The sequence below is a fragment of the Pangasianodon hypophthalmus genome, chromosome 13 (genome assembly GCF_027358585.1).
Source record: "Pangasianodon hypophthalmus isolate fPanHyp1 chromosome 13, fPanHyp1.pri, whole genome shotgun sequence".
Lineage (NCBI taxonomy): Eukaryota > Metazoa > Chordata > Actinopteri > Siluriformes > Pangasiidae > Pangasianodon > Pangasianodon hypophthalmus.
In genome coordinates this window covers 20,937,713-20,963,614 of record NC_069722.1, presented here as the reverse complement: position 1 = coordinate 20,963,614, position 25,902 = coordinate 20,937,713, and the positions used below count along the sequence as shown (strand labels likewise).

General features: G+C 39.3%; 1 long non-coding RNA gene across 2 annotated transcripts; it reads right to left on the bottom strand.

Annotated features, from left to right (window-relative positions):
• Positions 1–286: 286 nt before the first annotated feature.
• On the bottom strand, positions 287–25,594 carry LOC117598998 (uncharacterized). 2 transcript variants are annotated; one of them, XR_008303184.1, is made up of 4 exons: positions 25,119–25,594; positions 18,943–19,083; positions 18,142–18,334; positions 287–814 (listed from the first exon to the last, which is right to left on the bottom strand). It is a non-coding gene; the product is annotated as an uncharacterized LOC117598998 (long non-coding RNA). The 2 variants fall into 2 exon arrangements; XR_004579420.2 differs by lacking the exon at positions 287–814 and having other exon boundaries at positions 14,283–18,334; positions 25,119–25,591.
• Between the last annotated feature and the right edge of the window lie 308 nt (positions 25,595–25,902).

The window sequence follows — 25,902 nt, the reverse complement described above, 5'->3', positions numbered from 1 at the left end:
GAATTACCAAATACACCAAATGTAGTTAACTAAAATTAAGAATTTTCAAATGACTAACATAAAATGTATATATATATATTGACTGAGTAAGTAATTAATTTAAATATATATATATATTTAAATTAATTACTTACTCAGTCAATATCACAATATCCTTCAAACTAACAAAAAAAGAATAAGAAAACTTCTTCCTCAAAGAATTTCTTCTTCCCATGATCTTTAAGTTCCTGTGGAACATGTGACTTGTGGAATATTCCAAATATATCATGGGGTTGAATGTGTTCATGTATCAGGGTTGTGTGAATGTTGTGGGAAAATGAAATATACATTTTTCATTATTTATAATGGATGATTCATGGAAAGGTGTGTTTCAGGCATTGACTCATTAATGTAATGATTTATGAAGCATTTTTTTAATTAAGGCGTAGCTGTATAGTAGGTTGGACCAGGCAAAAATGCTGGAGATATGTTTTATTAATGTTTATGTTATTTATCTGAAATCAGCTGACACATTACATGTGTTTAAAATGTCTTTGACCTTTATTTTACATACATATTTTGAAATATCAGTAGGACACAAAAGGCTTCCCAATCATGGAATTGTTCATAAGTATTTGATTTAGATGTGATGCAACGCAGCAATGCTTTCTGAATAAGTCTGAATAGGTCATCTCAATCCCAGTGAACTTCATTCACGATGATGAAGTAATGGAACAACCCGAAAGATGACCAATGGGATTCATCCAAGGGGGAATAATGAGGATAAGCGAACAAGTGTGCAGTAAAAGAGAACTGGAACACGGCCTTGGTTTTGCTAAAAGAAACAACAACAACAAAAATGTTAATGCTTACTCTGAATTCTTGTGAATAACTCAAGTATTTCCGTAATGTTGAGTAGCGTGACATGCAGTTGCAGTCCAACAGCAAGCTCACTCAATGACCAGGTGCACTGTGTGTGCGTGTGTGAGTGTGTGTTTGCTCTTGTCGTGACTGCGAGGCCGTTGCTAAGGGATCGGCTTATCTCCAAACCGTATCCATTTCTTCCCCTCCCTCCCGTCTGCCTTCTTTCCGTTTTGTCTTCCGAATTCCTTCGTTCCTTGCCGGCCAAGTCCCATACGACACACACACACACACACACACACACACACACACACACACACACACACACACACACACACCTGCCCCAGCCAAACAGCTGTGGAGAACATAACATCGTTAGGCTGACTGATGGAGAACGAGTGGCCTGTTTTATGGGGAATAACATCACGGCTGTGATCCAGTGGCTGTAGATTGTCACATCCCTGATGTTATTAGCGATAACGCACAACTTCGAGCATTCTACTGCTTTGGTAAAGCAAAGAACAATCTTAAAACATTTGAAATGTACTGTTCAGGGGATTAAATACAGACAACACTGTCATGGGGGTTTTGGGCTCCTCTTCACCCCAGTGAAGTCGCTAGCTAGTCAGTTATTCTGACATCATAAATACAGTAACAGGAAATGAGACAAAACTGTCAGTATTATCAACATTTTCCTTAGATGTCTTGGTAAATTACTATTACAACAAGATTAGCATTAGCATGCATTGTACTTTTACTTTTAGCGTTACTTTTTTCATCACTTTTACCTTAATTTTGGATTGTAATTTTCCAAAATCTGTTCAAATTCTATGTTTTTGTTCCACAATTGGGCTTTTGTTCACCTTCCAGTAACAATATTACATTCTAAGTGGAAACAATTCACGCTAGTCTGTAAGCTAACTCTGCTAGTAATGCATGTAAATGTACAAGTTCCAGTTGTATCTTTGACACTAGATTAAAAAGGGCAACAACAGGTTAAGAATTTGACCAATAAGGCCCCCTGTCTTTCAAAGATAACATCTGTATAAGGTTTCCTTTTTGGCATTCACATCAGATTATTAGAGGTTAGCAAATGTCATATTTGATGGATTATTTTCAATTTTTGCGAAACCATCAACAAGAGGCCTAAGAAAAATGCACAAAACTGTATAATGAACTAAGGTTTAAAGTGTGTGCCTTGCATTGTTTATATTATGCCATCAAGACCTCATTGTCAAACTTGACATAGATACAGCTGAGGCCAAACGTTTGCATACACCTAGGCTAAAAACATTCAAATTCAGTGTTTCACAACTCTACATATTTCATATTACTATACATCTCCTGTGTATCTACATTATTTCCATGATGATGATGATGATGATTTCTTCCATAACTGATGTCTTAGAGTTTTGCTTCAGTATTTCTAAATAATCCTCCTTCCTCAGGATGCCATCTATTTTCTGAAGTGCATCAGTGTCTTCTCCAGCAAAACTCCCCCCACAGCATGATGCTGCCTTTTCAGACCAAACTTTGTTCATCCCTGGGAGTTCCTTTGTGCCACCTTCCTGACCGATGCAGTGTCTGTATAGTTCCACAATTTTTGTATTTTCATACAATTGTTTGTACAAATGCTTGTGGTACCTTTAGTTGTTTGGATATTGCTACCAAACTGGAAATTGTTTGGTATCAAGGGCAAAAAGGCACTGTCTCTAAGGGTAGACCCTTTTACAGCCACAGATGGTCTCGCCACTTTAATACTTGTAAATTTGCACATTGCACTGTATATAGATATATATACAGTAGGTTACGGGTTGCTGCTATTTTGTATTTTGTGTTTGTGTACTTGTTCTGTACAGTACTTGTCCTGCACTGTCTCATGTTGTCTGTTCTGCACTGTTTTGTTTTGCACTGTTGCACTAGGTTGCACACGATGCACTTTATGTGGCTAGGACAACTTAGTCTAGTCCTCAGCTCTGTGCTTTGTAACTCTATGTTGTGTGAGGTGACGATGTTGTTTTATGTAGCACCATGGTTCTGGAGAAACGTTGTCTCCTTTCACTGTGTACTGCGTCAGCTATATATAGTTGAAATGACAATAAAAGCCTCTTGACTTGACTTGACTTGACCAATGAACTCCTAATTATGCCATTAGCCAATCGAAGCTTCTAAAATTAATTCTATCATTTTCTGGAATCTTTCCAGACTGTATACAGAAACAGTCAGCTGATGTATGTAAACTTTTAACCCACTGGAATTCTAATGTAGTGGATCAAAGCTGAAATAAACCCATCTTTATTCAATTGTTTTAAAAAGACCTCTAATGTGAACATATTAGATGCTGTAATTGACTCGCCAAAAGAAACGTAGGGTAACATGAAATGTGTGGAGTTGTGAAAAACTGAGATTGAATATCCTTAGCCTTGGTGAATGTAAACCTTTGGCCTCAACTGTATTAGATTTTAAGCCTTCGATGTAATATTATCACCAACCATCACTGCATCAGTATCAGTTAGCTAGCAGCAGCAGCTAAGAATATATAGCGCCTGTTGCTGTTACTGGACCTACTGCTGAGTGAGGCATTCAGCGGAGTGCTACAATTACGGACTAACTGTTCTAAAAATGACATGCTGTAAGACATGGGTCAGAAATGTCAACCACATGGGTAAAACCTTTTCTTTATTTCAACCAGTGAGACTTTATGGACTGGATCTGCTCTGTAACTCAATCACTCATTCACACATCCCGTATTGCGGCATTCATCTGATGAAGAATTTCATCCTCGTCACAAAGGGCCAACAGCTCATTTCCTAATAGTTCCAGTTTCCAGAAATTTCTCCTCTACAACTTTTTCATTGACTTCAGGCTTTTCCTTCTATTGTCAGCTACACTAAAATGTGTCAGCACATTAGAGAATCAATGCCTTTTTCCTGGTAACGTACTGCCTTGTGTTTACAAGTCTAGTCTATATACGTCAGTCTTGCTGGGATTTGGACTCTGGCTTGCGTTAAGCCCCTCCTGATTAATTACCACTGGGACTTCCGTTTAAAAAATACAAGAATGTAAAAACAAATTGAAAATGAATTCACTCATACAGTATGAGCCACTCATATGGCGATAGTATGTCGTAAACTGTTATGTCAAACACCTCAAGAATAATGTTCTGCATGTTGAGCAGTAGAGAAGGCAAAATTTTGAAAAAAACATCAACATGGTCTAAAGTTCTAAACAAAAAATGACAAGGATGTGTTGACTGATGATGAGCTGGAACTATGACTTAAGGTTAGACTTGAGTACAAAGTGTAAAATAATAAAACAAAGCGAAATTAAATCGCAAATATGTTATCAAATAAGACTACCACAAACTATCAACCTGTTCAGCTGCTATGATGAATGAAGTCCTAGCACATTCAATACGCACAAGGGGCTGTGACATCAGTGTTTTCAAAAACATATGTTAGTAGCTAGCTAGTTGTCCACATGAGCTAGCTAAGTATACTGTGATGTCATGTTTTGTGGTTGACTGTTATGATTGTGTTCTTCACTTATATTTGTAAACATACTCGTCAGTCTGCCATGTTTGTGTTATAGAAGCCTGGTCTGGTGAACAGAATTAAAGGATTGTCTACGTCGCAAGAGATGCTTGTCACATAATTTGCACTCAGATTTGGCTGAAATAAGCAGCTCAATTGATTTTGAATGTGAAAGAAGCCCAGAAATGCTGCCTACACAGGGAGCTGCCTATAGATTGGAACACAGCCGGTATTCTACTGCCCCTGAAGTGTTCTGTGGTATTAATATTGTCCTGATTAGTAATTGGAAGCTGTAGCACAGTATGAGATCTGTACGAACACGACTGGACACCTCTGAGCTATAGCACTCTGTCTCACTCTCTCCATCTGTCTCTCTGTCACTCCATCTTTCGCCACCTTCAACTATCCGTCTTTCTCTCATGATCTGTCTCTCCAGTCCAACTCTTTCATTCTTCACCTCTCTCCTCAACTCTTACTCTATTTCTCACTTTCTCCATCTGCCTTCCTCTCTCTCACTCCTCTCTCTCTCTCTCTCTCTCTCTCTCTCTCTCAGGATTAGTAGTAACTGGATCTGTTTGGCACAGCTGGAGGAATTTTCATTACAATGATCCTGGGTGTGGTACAGCAGGAATGTGGCCCGAAACACACACCGGGAGCATGGACACACACACACACACACACACACACACATACATAGATTCTTCACAAATGTCTTGACGCATGGGTATAGTATATACATACACTTACTTACATGCATGCTTGACATTAACACACACACACACACACACACAGCAATAGTCCCATGACTATTCTTCTCAGCAGTGAGGTGTCATCTTCCTCTACTTCTTTCTTTCTTTCTTTCTTTCTCACTGCCACATCCCATGTTACTGCTCTTGTCTGTGTCTTTCAGAAGTCATGTGGGTATGAATCCGTGAGCAGGTGGAAGAGGAAGAGGGTGTGACATGTCCATCTCTCCTGTGCTCAGGTCGCTATGGTGATGGTCAGGGGGTGGGGTTTAAAGGAGAACAAGTTTTAGTGTGGCAGCTCTTCTGTTGTTTAGTCTGTAACATGCACTGTACTGCAACATAGAAGAGTAACACAGCACACACACACACACACACATACATTTTATCCCCTCTCGTTAATGTGTTGATGGCAACAGCTGGATGTGAAGGGATTGATCTTTGGCAACAACTGGACAGACAAAGTTTAGACTACAGCGCTCTGTGTGTGTGTGTGTGTGCGTGTGTGTTTTAGGTCAATAAAGATTTTAAGTTCAATAATTTTTTTTTTTCATGCACTGGTTATGGGGCTATCATCCTTTTTTGTATTAATTAACCCTTTCATGCATAAATTATTATGTAACACACAGATTCTTAGATGATTTTATTAATCAAAAAATCTCAGATGGATTTTGACAATTTTAAAATGACTTACATTAAAAAGTTAGCAATCATGAAGTAAAAATAAACTGTGTGTATACATATATATATTCATAATATGTATATTTATATATATTTTTAACAAATACAGTAATTATCCAGTTTAGTGTGGACACCATTCAGGGTAGGGTTAAGTCATATGTTGAATTTCATGGAATCTGCAGAATGTTTATTGTGCATCATTTTCTTTTTCTTCATAATAAACATGTGCACTTATCTCTGTACTAACATTTCTCGTCCATGACCTTTTCTCTGACCTTTTGGAAAGATTGTGCTTCATATAGTCATTAATCAAGGCTCAAACCAAGAGAGAGAGAGAAAAGAAAGAGAGAAACAGAGATGATGCAACCTTAAGCTTTATTCTTTGACTATGCCAATAGTAAAGCTTAACCCCTCCAGCTCTCTCATCCTTGCTAATATCTCTGGCTCTCTCTGGCTCATTATTCTGTCTTTAATCTGTAGATTAGGAGTGTGCGGATCCCATCAGTCATGGGAATGAACTTCAAGGCCAAGCTGACGGGTGGAATGTGGGAAACCAGGGAATCACACTTCCGAGTCAGCGTAGCAAGGAGATAAAGCTTTATCTAATAACACACACTTTAGAGAGAGTGAAAGAGATGAAATAACTCAGAAAAGCAAGTCAAACTACTACCAGTTCTTATTATGTAACCGTTAAACATGTTCAGTTGTTCAGAAAGATTCAAATTAAATGTAGAAGAAGTGAGGGCAAGCTTCACTTTTTCACTGGATGGTGCCTATGGAGATAAATACATAAGGAGTGTAAGGAAATATAGAAAAAATAAAGAGAGAAGATATACATTGTATGTCCAAAATTCGTATTGATTATATAGTGCGCTAAAGACTTTGGCCAGCAGGTTACTGCAGTAGGTTAGTGTTCCAATGATGTGTCCTTGCAGGATGTAGGGAATAGGGCATAGAGCACAGGGACACAGGGGAAAAGTACGGAAGGAGAATAAGTTCTCTCTCTCTTCATGTTGGATATATTGAAATTGTCAAAAGCGAACAAATTCAGTTTTAACAGTCTGTTAATATGAAAAAATATATAATCAGCACAATATTAGAAGCAGAAGTTTCTGTTTGTCTCTGTCTTCCTGTCTGTCTGTCTAACTCTCTAACTCTCTGTCTCTCTCTCTTTCTCACTCTCTCTCTCTCTCTCTCTCTCTCTCTCTCCAGCTGTCACAGATTTTCTGCAGATTCCTCTCGGCTTCAGCAGACATTCCTATGCCATTACACAGAATTATATTACTGCATCTATTACCCCCTCACAACCTCAACTACCCCCTCTCTGCCTTTACTACCCCTTACTTCCCCCTCTGTACTTTTACCAGACCTTCACTGTCTCTACTATTGCCTCCCTGCCTCAACTACCTCAATACTCAGGATCAGGACCATAACCAGACATTTACTGTTTCCACCTGTATTACCACATCACTGCCCCTCAATACCATTACCAGACCTTCACCACCTCTACTACTTCCCCATTGCCTCTACTATCCCCTTCACTGTCTCTATTACCCCAGCACTGCCCCCTTGTACAATTACCAGACATTCACCGCCTCTACTAGTACCTCTACTGGCCCTTTACACCTTCACTGCCTGACCTATACCTTCTGCTACCTCATCACCACCCCTCAGTACCTTTACCAGACCCTCATTGTCTCTACTACCCCTATACTATAACATTACTAACTCTACTACCAGCTCACTGCCTTCACTACCCCCTCACTGCCCACTGCCTTTACTGCCCCCACACTGCCTCTACTACCCCATTACTGCCATCTCTACGACGTTATCCCTGCCCCTTCCGTACCTCTAGTACTCCCTCACTGCTCCCTCTCTCTACTACCCCATTATTACCCCTCACTGCTTCCACTACCCCTTCACTGTCCCCTCAGCACCTTAACCAGACCCTCATTGCCTCTCCTACCCCCTCAGTGCCCCCTGTACCTTTATCAAACCCTCACTGCCTCTACTATAAGATCTTTTATTGCCCTTTCACTGCCCCTACAGACCCGTCACCACCTTTTCTGCCCCTTCCGCTGGCTCTACTACCTCATTATTCTCCCCAATCCCTTTTCCAAACCTTCTCTGCCTCCACTAAGAGAAAGCCTTTACCCAAGGCCCCATCACTGCTTTTTCATCATCCTTCCCATTTCTACCACTGCATTACTGCCTGTAGTACCCCACTACTACTCTACTGCCTCCATCACCTCCACTACTACATCTACACCATCTCTGCCTCCACTACTCCATTACAGCCTCTACTGCTGTACATCAACTGTCTTGCTCTATCTGTGCCACTCCATCACTGCTTCAACTACCCTGTCATCTTCTTTACTGCCTCATTGTTTGCTATATTGTGCCCATACTGCTGTTACTACCCCTTTACTGCCACTACTTCTCCAATTATTGTCTTAACTGCCTTCACTGCACCATTTCTGCTAGTACTATCCCCCTCACAGCTTCATTACTGCCTCTATTGCTCCATTACCACTCCTGCAACAATATTACAAAGCTCTTGATTTCTACATGGAACCCTAGAGGGACAAGACAAAGAGCACTTAATGGTTCTAGACTTAACCATTTTGCCAAACACAGACATATAGATACACACAAGTTTTCTATTGATTAAATACACGCGACTAATCTGGAGACATGTGATATGTGATATGTGTGTGTGTGTGAATACTGAGTGAGGCAGTGTGTCAGAGGAACGGCATGTCTACTCAAGGTCACACACAGCTGTTGAGAGAGAGAGGGAAAGAGCACAAGGACACATAAACAGGATGCCTCAAGTGTGTGATTACACAAGTGTGCGAAAATGAGCTGCAGTGGGGAAAATATGCACACACACATATACACACACACTCACACACATTTAAAGCCTTCTCGAGTTTCTAGTGTCTATTCCATGCCTTAATTCAATTTCATACTTTAAACATTTGATACTTCATGTACTAAATTGTTGTTAGCTTAACAAATGGCTAATTTTCTTTTGCTACTCATTTTAAACTATGATCACAATGACAGGCTCAAAACTTCCTATGGTTGATGTGTGTGTGTGTGTGTGTGTGTGTGTGTGTAGGAATAATAACTATCACAAACATGTTCCAAACCTTACACCCAATTCACTGTATAGTGTCCCAAATCACACACCCTGTTCTCTACATTGGCCACATACACTTCAAGCAAAGAAAACATACTTTTTCAAATCTTAAATACAGTTGGGAAACACAAACTTACTTCCTGATGAATAAATGTCATTTGAAACTTGTTTTATATAGTATATAATGATTTAATGAAAAGTCAGTTTAGTAGGGCCTACAATTTTATTTATCAAATCTATGCCATAAACAACACACGGTAGTCATTTGTGTGTTACCCCAAGCTGGAACCAATTCCCTGTTCCACAGGCCGCGGTCACGCAAAAACGTTCACAGAAGTTAAAATCAGCACACACAAACACACACACATGCTGCAAAAAGAATCTTGAGCTTGATGTTCTGTCCCAATGCTAGAATTCATTTCTATTTAGTGTTCATACTGTAACGTCGGCCATTTGTAGATCCATCCCAAATGCCTACCTGTTAGGTGTTATTTTATTTCAGAGTGTTCATACAATGCTATTCTCAGTGACCAAGGAACTGTCTATTAGCCATCATGTCTCAAATGCTAACTATTACACTGCAAAAAAAAGATGTCTTAGCAAGTGAAAATATCTTGAATATAGTCACATTCATCTAGTGGTTCCTTTTATAAGATCACAATGAACCAAATATACAATCCCCTCTGAAAGTATTAGAATGGCATGGCAATTTATTTATTTTTGCTATATACTGAAGATATTTCAGTTTGAGATCAAAAGATGAATATGAGACGATAGAACAAACTTTCATCTTTCATTTCCTAATATTTAAATTTAGATGTGTTAAATCCCTTAGAACAACTTAGGCACCTTTTGTTTGAACCTACCCAAGTTTTTAAGTGATAAAAACATATTGGAACATGTGATTGACAGGTGTTTCTTGTTGCCCAGGTGTGCCCTGTTTGATTGATTGTTTAAACAATTAATAGCTCTGAATGTCTACTCTTGGTTTGAGCCGTGGGTTTCACCTGTGAAGACTGCATTTGTTGTTTAAAAAAAAGACCAACATGAAGACCAGAGAGCTGTCTCTGGGAGAAAAGAAAGCCATTTTGAAGCTGAGAAAAGAGGGAAAATTGATCAGATCCTTTGCACAAGCATTGGGCATAATCAAAACAACACTTTGGAATGTCCTGAAAAAGAAAGAAACCACTGGGGTACTATCAACCAGACGTCGAACATGTCGGCCAAGGAAAACAACAGCAGCTGATGACAGAAACATTGTGAGAGCTGTGAAGAAAAACCAAAAAACAACAGTCAGTGACATCAACAACGTCCACAGGGCACGGGTGAAGGTTTCACAATCCACTGTTCACAGAAGACTACAAGATGCAAACCACTCATCAGCAGTAAGAATCAGAAGGCCAGATTGGAATTCAAACACACAAAAAAAGAGGTGAGCCACAAAAAATGTCCTCTACCAAAAACAACAAAAAAAAAATCCTCCACCAAAGTGATGGAAAGGTCAAAGTATGGAGAAAGAAAGGATCTGCTCATGATCCAAAACATACAAATTCTTTGGTCAAACATGGTGGAGGTAGTGTCATGGCTTGGGCTTGCATGGCTGCTTCTAGAACAGGTTCTCTAATCTTTAATGACGTTGTAACTCAAGATGGTAGCAACAGAATTAATTAAGTCTACAGAAACATTCTGTCTGCCAATTTACAAAGAATTGGGAAGAACTTCATCATGCAGCAAGACAATGACCCAAACCACACTGCCAACACAACAAAGGACTTCATCAGGGGAAAAACATGGACAGTTTTAGACTGGCCAAGTCAATCATCAGACCCAATTGAGCATGCATTTCACCTCCTGAAGAGGAGACTGAAGGGAGAAACCCCCCAAAACAAACAACAACTGAAAGAAGCTTCAGTACAAGCCTGTAAAAGCATCACAAAAGAAGAATGCAACAGTTTGTTGATGTGAGTGGGTCACCAGCTTGATGCAGTTATTGCAAGCAAGGGATATGCAACCAAATATTAAGTGTTATTTACTTTACTTTAAGTCTATCTTCTCCTATACTTTTGCTCACCTAAAAATTGGGTGGTCTTCTACCAAACGTGCCATGTTCTAAGTAGTTTAACACATCTAGATGTAATTATCAGAAAATGAAAGCAGAAATTCTCATCTCATATTCAACTTTTGATCTCAAACCCAAATTTCTTCAGTGTATAGCAAAAACAACAGAAATGGCCTTGCTGTTCCAATACTTTTGGAGGGTATTGTATGATTATTAAGAATATATCTAGCCATTTTTACAAATTTCATGCTTTAAATGTTTTTATTCTATTGGCAGATAATTTTGCTACTTTCCTGAAATAAATGCTTAAAATTAGCAAAAGTATCTTCCTATAGAACAAGACTTTTTCAAGCTTGAAATGGGTAAATGTCTACAAATAGATTAAATAATCATATATATTTGGCTTATTGTAATCGTATAATACTGGATATGCTACAATAGCACCTTATGCCATTCTGGTTTCTTCTAACTTTACTTTGTGTAACTTTTCGCCAATTTTTAAAAATATTGTCCTCAACATGTACTTGTTGGAATGCGTTTCAGTAAACATTTATTTTCTTAAACACTAGCATATGGGACAAAGCATTAAAGAAGCCATAAACGCATTAAAGAAGTCGAATACTCCATTCTGATTGGTCAGAAGGATGTTGATTAGTTTTCTATAACAGCAGCTCTGACAGTAGTGCTGCCTGCAAGTTTTATTTTAATATCCTCATTCTAATATGTTATTGTTTCTATAGTAACAACTTAGCAACAACTCATATAATGTAAATGACAAGTAAGATATTGTTAGTGTTGGAAAATTGCTGAGGTATAAGAGGATTAAAACACTTCCTGGTGTGATGTTATAGGAAAAATAATCAACTATTCCTTACTTTTCTTTCTCCATATGTATTTGATTGGCCAAGGCATGATTAGAGACTATTAGTCCCCCTTATTTATTAAAAACATTTGCATTGTAGCTCCACTACAAAAGTACATAAAAAATTTGGGCTGATTGAATTCATTTAAATTCAAATTCATGGTTAAAATTTGGGTTGATATACTGTAGATAGTCAGGGTAAAAGGGGGCTTGATGGAGTCTCTCTCTCTGAGTGAGTGAGTTCAGAGTCATTCTTCTCCTTCACTCTTTCCATGAGAGTTTGGGCCGGAATGGCAGTGTGTGTATCACCTAGTTTCCCGCTCTTAAATGACTCGAGTGCCCGGGAATGCCCGCATCACTGTGCCGGTCTGTCTTTCTCCATCTGACTCAGCTATGCTAGTGAGAAACACCCTGTGAGAAAAAACAAAACAAACAGAGTAGCACATTTTTTAGCGGGTTCCCCTCTGAACGAGTGTGCGGTGATTCATTGGCTCTGAGTAAGCCGGCTCATTGGGTTCAAAATAACACAGCAAAAGAAAAGAACAGAAATATGCCAGCTCACCATTAAACATTTCCAGTTGCGGTCTGTTTGGTATGGCTCACTTCAATGACTTCAGCTGACTGAAGAGCACACTAATCTGGGGAAAAGGATGAGTGATGTTCATGAACACACATTTTGGGATTTGGGTCACGATGAGGTTTGTTCATCATTCCGTCACATAAACACCATCACACACGTCTCAGCATCATCAGTCATGCATGGACATGTCCCAAAATTACAGGCCACCAATGCATATATTGCTCCAGTCCACTTTGGACATGTCTTAATTTTAGTTAGGCCACCATCACTAATATCTTACTGCATTACCAATATCAAGCTATTTTGGAAGTGACCTGAATCGCACATCATCATACAGTATATAGACCAATGCCATCATCAGATAACATATAGGTTACCTGTACTTTAGGTTATCGCTCTTTTGAAGTGCATTGTGGGATTGGATGAACTTTGGGACAACTTGAAAAGATGTTTTGGGCATTGCGTTTATACAGATCTAGAATGGCCATTATACTTTTGTGCATGACTACCAAGTGGCAGTCTCCTAAAATACTGCACTTTTGTAGTGAATAGAGAATGTGCACTATAAGATTATCTTTTTTCCCCAAGAGTGATCGTACATATGACCTCCTCCATACAATGGCTACACTGTATGTAATGTATATTGTATATAATATAGGTATATAATGTTGATTCTAATGTTAGAGCTAGCAAAACTGTGGTGTAAGAGGAATAAAATACTTTGGGACATGCTATTACTGGAAAATAATCACCTTTGGGGCGGGAACAGTAACTCCACTTCATGCTAGGCCACGTTACACCCCCTGAGGTGTTTTATTTCTTACATACAACTATACTGTAACATAAAAAATTTGGTAATCCTTTGCTGAAGTGAACTAGCTTTACAGTGACTGCCATTGCTATACATTGACTAAACGTACAATTCAGGATGCTCGTTCCAGTCCAGTCAAGCATCCAGGCTGACTACAAGTCAAGCATCTGGGCTAGTCAAGTCAACCATCTGCCAGGATAGTAGCCTTTAAGTGTTGGGTTGTGTGCAAAAAAATTCTTTTTCTAAACACAAACCTAAAGTACTCTCATTGCCGCGGCCTGGGTTCGATTCCCGGGCAGGGAACCAACCCAGCCACTGGGAGTGTACTCTCAGTGACGGTCCCAAGCCCGGATAAAATGGGAGGGTTGCGTCAGGAAGGGCATCTGGCGTAAAAAAAAAACAAAAAAAAACTGTGCCAAATCAAAACATGCGGACCAATGATCCTCTGTGGCAACCCCTAGAGGGAGCAGGCGAAAGAACAACAACATAATAGCAGTGATTATAATTTAAGAGGCCTAAGATGGCTGCATGATCAGGCTGGCCAGTAGGGAACGTGATTTGGTGAATGAATCATTTTATTGAACAGACTCAAATGACTCAAATCATCAAAATGACTCATAAAACTCTTATAGCCAATCAACTCAAAAATATGCTTTGTATTAGGTTCTCAAGGGCCTTTTTAAGAATTACATCGATCCACTTGACAGAGTAATTTAGTCACATTCCACTGAAATTAATATTTAAATGCCATAAATCGAGTTACAACAGTTTAAAAAACTGAAATAATGGTAAGTGAGCAGGATATTCAGATAGATTTCTTGTTCATTGAAATCGAACCAGCAACAGCTGAATAAGCTCAAAAATTAACAGAAAAAGTCACAATCAGGTGAGATTTATTTAAAATGGAGCAGGGCCGACAGCCCAATGAGACAGCTGTTGCTCTTTTTTATTAACATTATGACGTGTGTGTCCTCAGTGTTTGATGAAAATACTCACACACCTGCTGGGAAGGTGTGAGCGTTTACGTTAGCGGTTCAGGTTTCGGGAATCTCGGGACAGCAGGTGGGCCACTCGGCTAAATATTTAAAAAACACGAGGTACAGATTTATTCTTAGCCAGGTAGGTAAGCTCACACACACTGACTTCAAGTAAGTGTAGAAGAGTGTTTTAGTCTTTTCTTTCCTGCTGCTGGTGTGTACTGATCTAATCTGTAGAGCTGATTAGCACAATTCATGCTGTGTGCGTCTGCTAACTTCATGTGGTGTTCGTTAGCTTGCTTCATGTGGTGTGTGTTAGCTAGCTTCATGAAGTGTGTGTTAGCTAACTTCATGTAGGGGTGTGATAGCTTGCTTCATGTGGTGTGTGTTAGCATTAGCTTATTTTATACACTGTCGTAGCTTGCTTCATGTGGCGTGTATTAGCACGCTTCCCGTGGTGTGTGTTGGTGCATATTAGCTTGCTTTGTGTCATATGTGTAGTTTGTGTTATCTCGCATTATGTTTCATTTCATGTTAGCTCGCTTTATTTAATAACAGTGTATGTGTGTTCTGAGTTCTGTGTGTTAGCTGCCTCGTGACGTACATGAGCACCAGTTTGAAAAGATGTGTTGGCTTCACATGTTAGCCTTCACTAATAACATCACTGAACATTAACAGCAACCAGAACTTATCTGCTCTATCTCTCTGTCTGGCTGGTTCTCCTTGTCTTGCTCTGTTTCTTTTTCTCTCTCTATCAGATTTCAACATTTGCTTTATTTGCTTTATTAGCAGTGCAAACAAAATTACTGGCTTCTATACAAATGTGCCATTAAATGTTAAATAACAGTAATAAATCATGCATAATAAAGAGGATCACTATATGTTATGGGTCATCAACTGGTGGACTGCAGTCCAGATGTGTACCCTGCATAGTTTTTCAGAGGACCGAACTGAGTACTTGAAAAAAAATACTGAGATGATATACATATGAAAAGTTTTCTAAACGCGAACCATTGCGGCCGCTGTGCTCTGTAGCCTATGCTGGAGCGAAAGAAGAAATGTGTATGTGTGTGAGTTGATATGACTCACTGTAATTGGTAGAAATGTGTTCGTTTTTGCTGTTCTCCTTTTTTGGCTAATAGAGTGTTGGTTTATATTAGAGCAAGCAAGCGAGGGAGGAATGCACTTCCGTTGAGGTGATTTAAAGGCCCTCAGTGACGCATGTCCACGTCTGGAATTCCTGGGCATTCCTTAAGCGCGATGACGCAGCACACACAGTTACACACATATTCTCAGTAATCCCTCAAATCCTGTAAGCTAACTGAGAGACAGAGATATGTACTTAGATACACACAATTCTTATAACTCCATCATTCTTCACAAATTTTAGACCAACACTGTCGTTGCGTAGGAAGCAGAAGCCAGTTCCCTAGATAGAGCACATTCTGGGCCTGATTTGTGCACTCCCGAAATATAAAGGCTGGACCATTTGGAAGGCAGCTCCCCATTGAGTTTCCTGTTTTGGAGCAAATTTCAGGGCAGCATCTCATGTATTCTCCTAACCTTCTATTCACCAGACCAAATGATGAAAGTTCCATGAAAGTTCTGAAAAACATTTTGCATTTTACTCATATGGCTGATGCTTTTATTCTAGGCAACTTAAAATTGAGATAGGATACATCTGAGCAGTTGAGGGTTAATGGTTTGGCTTAAGGACAACAGTGGCAGGTTGGCGATGATGGGATTTTAACGACCGTCCAATCATAGTGTAATGCCTTAATCACTGAGCCACTACTGCCATAATTGCTGCCCAATTAAGAGTAGGTTTACAAATATTGGTGAATTGCTTTTCCAGTCAAATTTGTGTTCATAGATTGCCTTAGCATGACATGGAGGACAGAATATGAGAGAAGCATGGCAAAAGATGGAGGAAAGACATACTCAGGAAGATAGATGAAATGGAGAGTGGAGGTGAGGAAGGAAGATCAAAGCATCAAGGAAGGTAGACTGAAGATTGAAGATGACATGGAGGGGAAGAAGAGTCCCTCACTAAAGAGAAAGGAAACAACAGTAGACCTGACAGAGAAGTATGAATGCCCTTACTGTGTCTTGTTTGAAGGGAATTAAGTTTGGCTCATCTGCTGCCCCTGTCCACCACCCTGCTGTGCCACCTGACCCAGATAAACAGTTTCTGGAAAGTTTGCTGCCTAGCATGAAGAGGGGGGAAGATGAGCTTGTGGATTTTCCTGTTGAAACAACACTATAGACTGATTCTTCTGGATATGACAGCAACTTTCTCTTTCTTAAAGTAAACTTGACATTGGATGCTCTCTCCAATTGGACTACCAGACCAGAGGCTTTTCTCCATTAGGGAGGGTTCCAAGTGGCAAGGAACCCATAGCTGTTTAAAGAAACCTTGAGGAACCCTTTTTAAGCCTCCCTGGTAGCATTGTCGGGGTGAGGTGATGCTGTCCAGGTTGCTGCCACTAGTACTGAAGGGTTTTTCTTTGCACCTCTCTAAAAACTCTATCCTAAGCATGAGTACTACCTTTCCTTGTCACTAGAGTGGTACCCTCAAGTATGTATCTTTTACCTGTTGCACGTGGTGTACCTTTAAAACTTTACTGAAAAAATTTATTAAGGTCCATTTATGCTCATTAAATAATTTTTAAAGGTACACTATAGCCACATACATAAAAGATACATATTAAAGGTACAAAAGATGTACCATTGAGGGTACCACCCCAGAGACAAGCAAAATTACAGTTTAGTTCTGTTTTTTCTGAGAATGAAGATTCTTGAGGACAAAGGTTGGCTTCAAACCTTACATCTTGAACCATAAAAACAGAATGCCTAAGGCATTATTTTCTCCACCAACCTCACCCAGAATAGACAGTAGTTGGAAATGCATTGTTGTCTTGGCATTTTTTTGCATAAGGTGAGAGCACAGAGGAATAGATTTCATTCCCTAGAAATGTGTAAAGAAGACATCCACTTATTAGTACATCTGGAGGGATTCTGAGTGTCCTGGCATCAAGAGACTGCCCTCAGAATTCCACCATTGCTTCCTCGGCAATACACAGTCACATCAATCACCCTGAAGCTGTAGTTGGGATAAATTACTGCAATCGGAAAGATGGATTATGTTCACTTGTAATTGTGGGATATTGCTATACATCAGTGGAGCTCAAACAATTAGGGAAGTCCAAGCACACTCAGAACTGCTCAGGAATAGTCTGCCAGTGTTCCTGTTTCTGTATCGGCATGTACCATTGACCCTGGCGTTCCCAGAAAGCTTTCACCACTTCAGGGACAGCAGTAGAGATGGTAAGTTGTATGAGTCTGAAACCATATACTGGATGTATTTTATTGAATGTAAATTAGACATTAAACCATAATAAACACATCAGTAAAAAGTTATTCTACACTGCTTTTAGTTTTAATGCTTAAATAGACACAGAGCCGTTTCTTGGTGTAACTGATCTGGGGAGTCACTTAGGGCCCCTGAGCCACCAGGGGACCCCATAAGAATGCACTAGGGGGCCCCTTGTGTCTGCAACTTCAGATGGAAGGACATAACTAGGATGTCGTTTAGGGCCCCCAAAAGTGAGTAGACAGTCCTACACTTCTAGAAATAGGGTTCCTCAAGAGGTATTTGAATGGTCAACAGTTCTTGCTTTATAAAGGGAACCTTTTCTGAAAGGGAAACAGACTTTGTACTCTTTAGACCTTTTTAGGTTCTACATAGGGTTCACCAAGAGGGTCAAAATATAGAAAACTTTAAGATGCTATATGCAACCTTTTCCCTAAGAGCTTCTGTTTCTTAGTATCTGAATTCTACTGTTCAAGAATCTTTACATGTCATGACCCTCTCACTTTGTAATGGTTTAATGGGAGGAATAAATTTTACCAAAGACAAAGACATGCCCTCAGCCTTGCTGATGAATTCTTCATGTGTAGAGTCCTTCCGGGCAATTTTTCGGCCGATGATGTGGACAATCACGTCAAACAGGGCCCCTGTGAGGCCACAAGCTATCCATGGAAACTCTGTCCATCAACCTGCGATACATCTGGAGATGCTTCCACAGCTGGGGTAAGAATCTCTGCACACACAAGAAAGTTTTACACACTTGTTTTTTGCAGCTCCAGTATAGGAACACTTTCATTACACATTTGCTATTTGCTATATCACCATGATGATTGAATTAAAAAAATAGCAATCCCTGAAAACTTTAGCATTAGTATTGCTGCCTCAGCTCCAGGGTTTCTGGTTTGATCCGGAGCTTGAGTGGGTTACTGTCTATGTGGAGTTTCACATGGTCTTCCTGTGTCCTCAAGGGGTTCCACAGAGTTCTCCAGTTTCCTCCCACCAAAAACATGCCGGTAGGTGGACTGGTGACTCTAAATTTTTCTAGCCAGCTAGCAACAGTGGAGGTGTCTCTTAGCTTCTCAACACCAAATCCACTGGAATTAATATTGCAACAAACTTCCTTGATTTGATTAATAAAATCTGTTGCTAAAATATAAATGTGGGGATTTAAAATACACAAGGATTGTTTATAACTCAATTAATTCTCATATTTTGCATCTTAAGCTTTGATTAGATAGATAGCTGATTTAATAAAAGCAGTTCATGCACTTGGATTTTCAGACACTACTATACACACTATACTTTCTTCTCTTCTCTCGTCTAACTGTGTGATTTAATTACCTTCCAGTGTTGTGTAGCTCTAGTTCATGGATGTTCTGTGGATTAGCCATGCTGGAAATTTGATGCTGGATAAATAACAGACTCCCAACACCCACACCCTCACACTGGTTAATCGATTCTTCATAGATTGACTCCTTGTTCCTGTTTAAAAAAATAGCTATGCAGTCAACGCTAACTTATTAAATGTGTGTAAATTTAATCAAAAGAGCTTGTTTTACATAAGAAAAATTAATCAGCATGGGTTTTGAAATAACACAATTTGGGATTCAGCTCTGTGCTTTAGATGTAATTATAACATAAAGGACTTTACACCCCATGTAGTGTGCAATTATGAGCCATTTGGAAAGCACCCTACATAGTGTATCACAAAATTGCACTACAAAGAACAAGAAAATGAGCTCTCTAATCTACATATACAGGATCATGGGGTATAAAATAATTTATACCACAGTGCTGTTGTTTTCTTGAATTTGACTAGTCATAAAGTTTCATAAAGTCTTATTAATTTGAAAAAAGAGGCTGATGAGGGAGTGAACTAACTCATTTTGTGGACTTTTGACAACAAATACATAAAAATGAAGGATAAGAAGTATGTCATTCTTTATTGTGGAATTGTTGATTATTTTCCTATAACAGCATGCCTGTTGAGATTTATTACTTATGTAACAAACCCTATGCATTATGGAGTACCCTTATTGGATATATAATTCATTAGATATGGTCCAAATTACACTTATATAGCTATTTGATAGTCAAATCCAAAACTGTTCCCCTTTATATATGCAGTGAAGTATATAGGGTATAGGATATATCTTACACTACATATGGAGTACTATTACAATGAGTAGAGTCTATTAATCTATAGCCTATGTATTGTGTTTATATATTAAGTGAAAATGCTCCTTCTCAGACATAGTGCACCAAATAGCTCCATAATGGATAATAGTGCACTAGATAGGGAGTAGTAGCATTTTATACTCTATGCAGAGCAAAAAGTTAAATGTATAGTACCATATATAGGGTCTAGAATTAATTATTTGCTTATACATGAAGTACTAATTTGAATCCCAAATGGTTCCAGTTTTTGGACGTGTAGTGCTCTACATAGGCTCTGTGTAGGATGCTTGCATGTGGAGCCAAGAGATTAATCCCAGATGGTTCCCTATTAGACAAGAAGTCCACTACATAGGATCTAAAATTCACTGTGTGTCTAAATGATGAGATTGTGCACTCTAAGTACATACTAGTGCACTCCATGTGCACTCTGACCCTTGACCAAGGGTTAGTGAACTAAAGCTTGAGCACGGTCAATTGAGAAAGGAGCGCTTTCTTTGACCTCCACTCAAACGGTCCGTGTGTGTGAAATGTTCTAGCTTTAAATCAAAAGCTTCTGTAGGCTGAACTACAAAGTGATGTGAGATTTACAGGCTTTGTAAGTGTCAAAAGTGTGTGTCTGTGTGTGTGTGTGTTTTATAAGTGTCGCTAGCGTTAATAGCTGCTTTTGGTGTGGTTTACATCTAACACTTAAATGAAACACGCTTCAAGAGATGAATTCATCATTAAGGCTGTAAAGACAAAGCGCAGCGCGACACTTTTGCATTTGCACTCAAGATGTTAGTAGTTTAGCAGTTTAGATCACACACACACACACACACACACATGCATCAAAGATTGTTTGCAGGTTTTACTAATACAAACCTGTACCAAATCACATGCGATTTGCATTATATCAGGCAAATGAACATTATTCAATGTCTATGATCAATCCACTTTGGATGTGTCCCAAACCACACACCCTATTCACTATAAAAGACAGAAAACTCCAGCATCAGTTCACTGAGGACATGTCCTAAACCACCCAAACTATTCATTATATACTGTAGGTCATATCACAAATAGAGTACTATCACAAACCTCTTATCATCATCACCGGACATACTCCAAAGCATTTTTCATTATATAGGTCACAAGTACTTGTCAAAAATGCTTCACCATTATGGGTCTACTGTGAATGTGTCCCAAACCACACACCCTATTCACTATATAGGCCACCATCACAAACTTCTTACTATCATAAGCCCCCTGTGGTCGTATCCCAAACCCAGACCCATTCCACTACATAGGTCACATAAAGACCATCATAAACATTTCACATTATTAGTCCACTGTGGACACGTCCTAAACCACATGTCCTAATCACTATGTAGACTACACAATTACCATGACAAATGTTTTACTGAAATCGGTCCAGTGTGGATATGTCCCAAACCACACACCATATTCACCATATAGGCTAATAATAGACCCTAACCTATTGCAATGCATTGTGGGATTGCATGAGAGTACAAGCTATATTCTAGTTGCAAAAACTAATGGCAGATTGCCAAAATAGTTCACTCTGTAGTGTACAGGATTTAAGCACGGAAAAAACACAATGTACAATTTGTCTAATTATATATCTCGACACCGATAAAACCGAACGGTGCATTCCAGCAGGGCTAAAGAATGCATGCAGGCAAGTGTGTGTGTGTGTGTGTGTGTGTGTGTGTGTGGCCTGTGATCAAACGTGCTTTGATTTGTGCTTACTGAAACCTTAACGAGCATGCCATACTCTTTTAAAGGGGCATTTACAGGAAGAATGCCAAACTTTCAGGAGTTAGATGGTAAAGCTGCATCCGTGATGAAGTTATATGCTCACAGGCGACACACACACACACGTATGGGACGGGATCAAAAGAAGTGCCAAAATGTGTGTGTGAAGAGAGAGAGAGAGGATGCAGGGATTGGATTTTCCCTTGTGTCTATGTCTGGGAAAGATGAGAGGTTGTTTCAGCTCTGTGATGATCGTAAGACATGTTGCCCCTCTGATATAAAAATGTGGCTTCTGGAGCTACAAAGCTAATGTAGCTAACAAGTAACGGATGCTTAAGATTTTTCAGCAATTCAAAACTTTGTTGTAGACAGTGACATACTTCACCATCATCAGCCAATCAGAAACAAGATCTGACATTAACAAGAAACGCTACATCCACAATTGAGACACAAGGCAGTGGTTAGTGTCCATCTTATTTCCAGTGTAATAGATTCACCTCAAGTTAGTTACAGTGCATTCAGAAAGTATTCAGACCCCTTCATTTTTTTCACATTTTGTTATGTTGCAGCCTTATGCTAAAATGCCTTAAAAATTTTTCACATCAATCTATACTCCATACCCCATAATGACAAAGCAAAAAAACAGATTTGTGATAACTTTGCAAATCTATTAAAAAAAAACTGAAATATCATACTGACATAAGTATTCAGACCCTTTGCTATGACACTTGAAATTTAGCTCAGGTGCATCCCATTTCTCTGGATCATCTTTGAGGTGTTTCTACAGTTTGAATGGAGTCCACCTGTGGCAAATTTAGTTGATTGGACATGATTTGGAAAAGACATGCACCTGTCTATGTAAGGTCTAACAGCTGAAAATGCATATCAGAGCAAAAACCAAGCCTCGAGGTCATAGGAACTGCCTGCAGAGCTGAGAGACAGGAGGCACAGATCTGAGGAAGGCTACAAAAAATTTCTGGTGCATTGAAGGTTCCCAAGAGCACACTGGCCTCCATAATTCTTAAATGGAAGAAGTTGGAACAACCAGGAATCTGAGCAATGGGGGAGAGAAGGGCCTTGGTAAGAGAGGTGCCCAAGAACCCGATGGTCCCTTGCAGAAGGTCAAACCTCACTGCAACACTCCACAGATCTGGGCTTTATGGCAGAGTGGCCAGACTGAAGCCTCTCTTCAGTGCAAGACACATGAAACCCGCTTGAAAAGCAGTTTAATCAGTTTATGTCGCTGCTTAGCTAGCTAGCTATTGTCAGTGCTAGTAGCCTGTGGGAACAGGAGCCAGTTTAACCAATGCTACATTCAGTGTGCAAGCCTAAGCCCTCCATTCTGTCAATGTACTTCCCAAATCTTTTTATTTAGGTTGTTCATGTTATATTTTGGATCATCTACGATATTTGTCCCCAATCCTGCTTAACAGAAGTAATGTCAGGGTATAATGTTCATAAACCCTTAAAAAATGAATCTGATTTATTTTCATCCTTTAAAACCTGCTCTTCCTGGAACCGTCATTTCTCCATTGTAACCTCTGACCTCCTTGCATCTGCCTCCCCTGGCAACGACCTCAGACCTTTGACCTCTGACGGGAAACGCATACCTCAGCTTGATTAGGGTGAGGTAATCCAACACCTGTGCGAGGGGTTACTGACACACACACACACACACACACACACACACACACACAGGTGGTGTAGAGGGTGTGTAAAATTTGTGCCTTGTCAAATGAAACTGGAGAAACAAGAGAAACTCCCCTCCATTACCACTTTATGTACTGGTCACTGCTAAACAATCTGTTTCTCTTTGTTTCGGAACAAATGTAGACAATCAGAGCTGTTCGAGAAATTTCCACAGACTTCTAAACAAAGACTTGGAACTCATCATACTACAGTGCTGTTGAATTCTCGATTCGGATTGCTCAGAAGTTGTTGATGAATGTTCTATAACAGCGGCTCTGACAGTGGTTCCAGCTGCAAGGGAAATCACAGGTTCATATGAATGCACTGGTTCGAATATGTAATCGTTTCTATAGTAACAAATAACACAGGGACTTGTATGGCTCCACATAAACAGATTTCCTGTGAGGAGATACTTATTTAGCATTTTTGGAAGGAGTCTCTAGTTTCAATGCTTTATAATAGCCAAATGTAAAGCAGTTTTCTGACATGGGAAAGTCATGAAAAGATGATGATGATCATGATCTTCTGCTGTTGTAGCCCATCTGCCTCAAGGATTGACATGTTGTTGTTCTGAGATGCTTTTCTGATCACCACGGTTGTAAAGAGTGGTTATTTGAGTTATCATAGCCTTCCTGTCAGCTTGAACCAGTCTGGCCATTCTCCTGTGATATCTCTCATCAACAAGGCATTTCCATCCACAGAACTGCTACTCACTGGATGGTTTTAGTTTTTCACACCGTTCTGCGTAAACCCTAGAGACTGCTGTGCATGAAAATCGTAGGAGATCAGCAGTTTCTGAAAATTCAGTTGATGTAGTTTCTGGACAGATTTTTTTTTAGCATGTAACCATTAATAAAATAATTTAAACTCCATATTTCTGAGTCATATTAATGATGTATTTGGAAAGTAGGCATCACAAGTTAATAATTAATCTGTGTTTGTGTCAGGAGAGAGTAAATAATGGATTCTTGAGTATGTAGAATTATATAATATATAACTATATAACAAATATATCATTTCATTTAGCAAACATATCATGATTCTAAATTTGTTATTGTGCTATGACTATATATGACGTATATATGACATATATAGTATTCTAAGATCAAGACAACTTAAACTGAATATACATTTTTAATTTCACAAATTTGTATAACAGCTCAACTTTAGAAAAGGTTAAAAATGGTTACAGTTAAGGTAACAGGTTAGCGGTTAGCATGGCCATATGACTTTGTTTCATAAAGTGAAATCCAAAGTAATTGCCTCTGCTTTTTGGAATTGTTGCAGATATTGTACGAAACAGTATTTGAATGATCCCATTAACAATATACAACTTGTCTGCCATGTAGCTTTTTTTCCTGGATATATTTTACCTCAGGATGTTTAAGCTAGATCACTAAAAATGTTGCCTGATTCATGCTAGCTAGCTAACAATGCATACAGCCATTGAAAACCTAATTAAGCTCTGTATACAAGATTATATAATATGATTAGAAAAACTGTAGAGGACTTTATAATTCACATTTACAAATATTAAAGATAATTTTTTTTAAAGAACACATTAACTATGTCTGTGTCCGGATATCTGAGGGGGAAAAAAAAGAAAATGTCTTTGTGACCTCCTTTCTCCTTAGTTAGGAGATCAAGTTGTCTCTGTAACCTGTGATAACTTGCTCTGCATTATAACGTTCATCTCGGTGTGTTTGTGTGATTTAAGATATAACCGAATTGCATTATTCGGAGTGTTAAAAACACCCTGGGTTTGTGTTTATTCATGTCTTCTGGGTGCTTTATTGGGAGGTGCAGGCAGTTGTGTCCTTGACAGCCGCTCCGTGTTGTATTCTGATCTTATTTTTAGCGTGCGTTAGCGTGACAGCAGCTCGGCGTTGACTTACAGTCACAGAAGAGGATAAATAAACTGCAGGAAATCCTCACATTTAATCCTCCTCGGCTATTGTTCGCGTTGAAAAACACACACCCTTTGGGGAGGCTTCAGAAAGCACGAAACGTCTCTTTGTCCCAGCTTTAAATGCTCAGAAGTGTGTGTGTGTGTGTGTGTGTGTGTGTATGTGTGTGTCTGTCTGTCTGTGTGTGGACAGAGTATTAACGGAGGTCTTATACAACACAGTAACTGATTAACCAAACTGTGAGAACAGACCTTTACTCTCCCTCTCTCTCTCTCTCTGTGAGAAAGAAAGAGAAAAAAAGAATTAGAGAAAGGAGACAACATATTAGTCTATAATGCCTTTACATTGGTGTGTGTCTGTGTGTGCATTTGTGTTGTTTGTGCAAGTGTGTGTGTTTTGTGGTGTGTTAAATTCAGGGCCTTTCTTGCTGATTTGATTATTTCCTCTATCGCACCTGTAATGTTTAACTACCTAAAGCAAAAGCACTCTGTGTGTGTGTGTGTGAGTGTGTGTGTGTGTGTGCACTAGGAGGAGATAACGCTGAGTTGTACATTAAAAGCAGTTGAATAGACAACTTCCTTCCTCATGTTGACCTGTCGCTCACACTCACATTTACTTCCGATCCCGCCACCTTTGATCCCTCTAGCCCTGAAAAAGCGCCCGAGCTGATTGGCTGCTTCGCCAACGCCCATGGATGTTTGCTCTGGCTTTGTGGAATCTGGCAAACATTTCTCTCTGTCGGTGGAATGGATTGACAGGTTTGACAAAATTA